The 2,568-nt window shown below is 46.1% G+C and overlaps 1 non-coding gene across 1 annotated transcript; it reads right to left on the minus strand.

Moving 5' to 3' along the window:
- Positions 1-217: 217 nt before the first annotated feature.
- On the minus strand, positions 218-381 carry LOC137443542 (U1 spliceosomal RNA). Its single transcript, XR_010987922.1, has one exon. It is a non-coding gene; the product is annotated as a U1 spliceosomal RNA (small nuclear RNA).
- Positions 382-2,568: the final 2,187 nt, after the last annotated feature.

Genomic DNA, 2,568 nt, shown 5'->3' on the forward strand with positions numbered 1-2,568 from the left:
TCTGATTCTGATTCACCTCTTTCCTCCTTTGGTCCATTTCCTTCCTCCTCTGGTTCATCTCTTTCCTACATTTCCTTACATTTCTAAGGCTAGCAAACTTATCCCTCAGTCTGGCCACCATATTAAGCAGATAGTCAACCTGCTCACACCTTATACAAGAGTTGCCCCCACTACCCTGCGTCTCAAGGGCCAGGCTCCAGCATTCTCTACAGCCAGAAAAAAAAGAGCGCGAACGCAGTCCCCCACTACCACAAATTATGCAGTCGAGTTTCCCGCATTTGGGGAAATCGCAGGGGTCAGCACACCTGGAGTGCAAAGGATGAGCCTCGCCCTGGGAAAACCACCTGCCTGATCATGGTGTCTCCCCTGCCAGGTAAGTATCTGTCAGACGCCAGTCTCCATTCTGCTTTCGCACAGGCCACACTGGACTGTTGAAAAGAGAATGAGTTTTGCTGACGACTTTCTGACTCTCTGTCGTGGGTTTGGAAGGGTAAGGCCAAGAAGCCTCCTCCCTTCCCCCTTGTAAAGTAAAGGGAAAGAAACATTGAAGGGAAAGGGAAAAAAAAACCTCACAAGCTGAATTAGCAAAGCAGTGGAGCTATATTTACAAAGCAATGTAGGATTTGCAGGGAAATATTTACAAATTTACAATATCTACAATATATACAAAGATATGCAACAGAGTAACACAGGAATGAGAGTAACCCCCCTCGGACAGAGAGGGGTTCCCCACCTCCGCTCTCCCCTCTCTTCCCCCCCTTTCCCCAGAATGGGATAGAAAGAGAAAGAAAAGAGAGGAAAAAAACTTAGAAGCAGTTCGTGTTAAATGGAAGGGAGTTAATACCGGCCGTTATCTGGTTTTCAAGGCCGAGGCCTTGGCAGAAAGCCCAACACAAAACAGAGCTGCTGCACGAAGAAGAGGCGGAAGCAAGACTGACAGAGAAGTGCTGGAAAGGTCCAGTTCACTCCCAGTTCCGAAGGTGCTTCCTCCCACTCTCCCAATGAAATTAGTTCAGATTATTCCTTCCGTTTACCAACTTCCGTCCACCATATTCCCTTTCTTAAGGGGACAGCCTCAAACGGTCACAGTCCACCCCTTCTAAACAATTTCATCGGCTGTTCACACTGTCCATCCAATCCAAGATGACATTTACAGTTCGTGACTAAAGTTCATAGTCCATTCCGGCTACGCTCAGATGTAGATGATTCAAAAGTCCATGAAAATCAGAAAATGAGAAAAATGGAAAACAGTTCATTTCTTCACCGACGAAGCGAAGAAAAGGGAAACAGGGATTCTCAGGGTCTCTTAGTTGACTCAGGGCTCTCAGGGATCTCAGGGTTCGTGCACCGTAGATTCCTCGTTGGTTCTTCCTTTGGACGCAATGTAGCTGTACAACAGTTTGAAATTAACCTCTTTCAGCTAAAGTTAAATTTCTTTGTGGAATACACTGAATTTCACCATTCTCTTGCATTACCCAATAAGTGTGACCCGGACCTTCAGCTGAAACCACCCCTCGGACAGGTTTAGCCTCTCCTGAGGGCGAAAATACCCAAACAGTTTTACCTAACAGATTCTTTTCTCTAACAACAGGAACTCTATCACCTTCTACTTTCCGTAGCAAATCTGAATGTGCAGGTCCAGCTCGGTTCACTGAACCTCTACTATTTACCAGCCAGGTTGCTTGTGCTAAATGTTTTTCCCAGTTTTTCAAAGATCCACCTCCCATGGCTTTGAGAGTGGTCTTCAACAAACCGTTGTAGCGTTCAACCTTCCCTGAAGCTGGTGCATAGTAGGGAATGTGGAATATCCACTCAATACCGTGCTCTTTTGCCCAGTTCTTTACAAGGTTGTTCTTGAAATGAGTTCCGTTGTCTGACTCAATCCTCTCTGGAGTTCCGTGTCTCCACAGGATCTGTCTCTCCAGACCGAGAATGGTGTTGCGTGCAGTTGCATGTGGAACTGGATAAGTTTCCAACCATCCAGTGTTTGCCTCTACCATAGTAAGCACGTATTGCTTACCAGAACGAGAACGTGGTAGAGTGATGTAGTCAATCTGCCAAGCTTCACCATACTTGTACTTGGACCATCTGTCACCATACCACAAGGGCTTAAGTCGTTTTGCCTGCTTAATAGCAGCACAAATGTCACAGTCATGGATGACTTGTGTGATAGCATCCATGGAAATGTCAATGGATCTGTCACGAGCCCATTGGTATGTTGCATCTCTGCCTTGATGTCCTGATGAATCATGAGCCCACCGAGCTAAGAATATCTCACCTTGGTGTTTCCAGTCAAGATCAAGATTAGAGTCCATGTCTACTTGAGAAACTCTTGCAGCCAGATCTGCCTGATGGTTGTGTTGCTGTTCCTCAGTAGCTTTGCTCTTAGGAATGTGAGCATCAATGTGTCTCACTTTCACTGGAATTCTCTCGATTCGATCAGCAATGTCCTGCCATAGGTTGGCTGCCCAAATGGGTTTTCCTTTCCTCTGCCAACCACTCTTTTTCCAGTTCTTTAGCCAACCCCATAGAGCATTGGCTACCATCCATGAGTCGGTGTAGAGATAA

This window comes from Melanerpes formicivorus, unplaced genomic scaffold (assembly GCF_026170545.1).
Source record: "Melanerpes formicivorus ecotype bairdi unplaced genomic scaffold, bMelFor1.0.p_v2 SCAF_9, whole genome shotgun sequence".
Taxonomy (NCBI): Eukaryota; Metazoa; Chordata; class Aves; order Piciformes; family Picidae; genus Melanerpes; species Melanerpes formicivorus.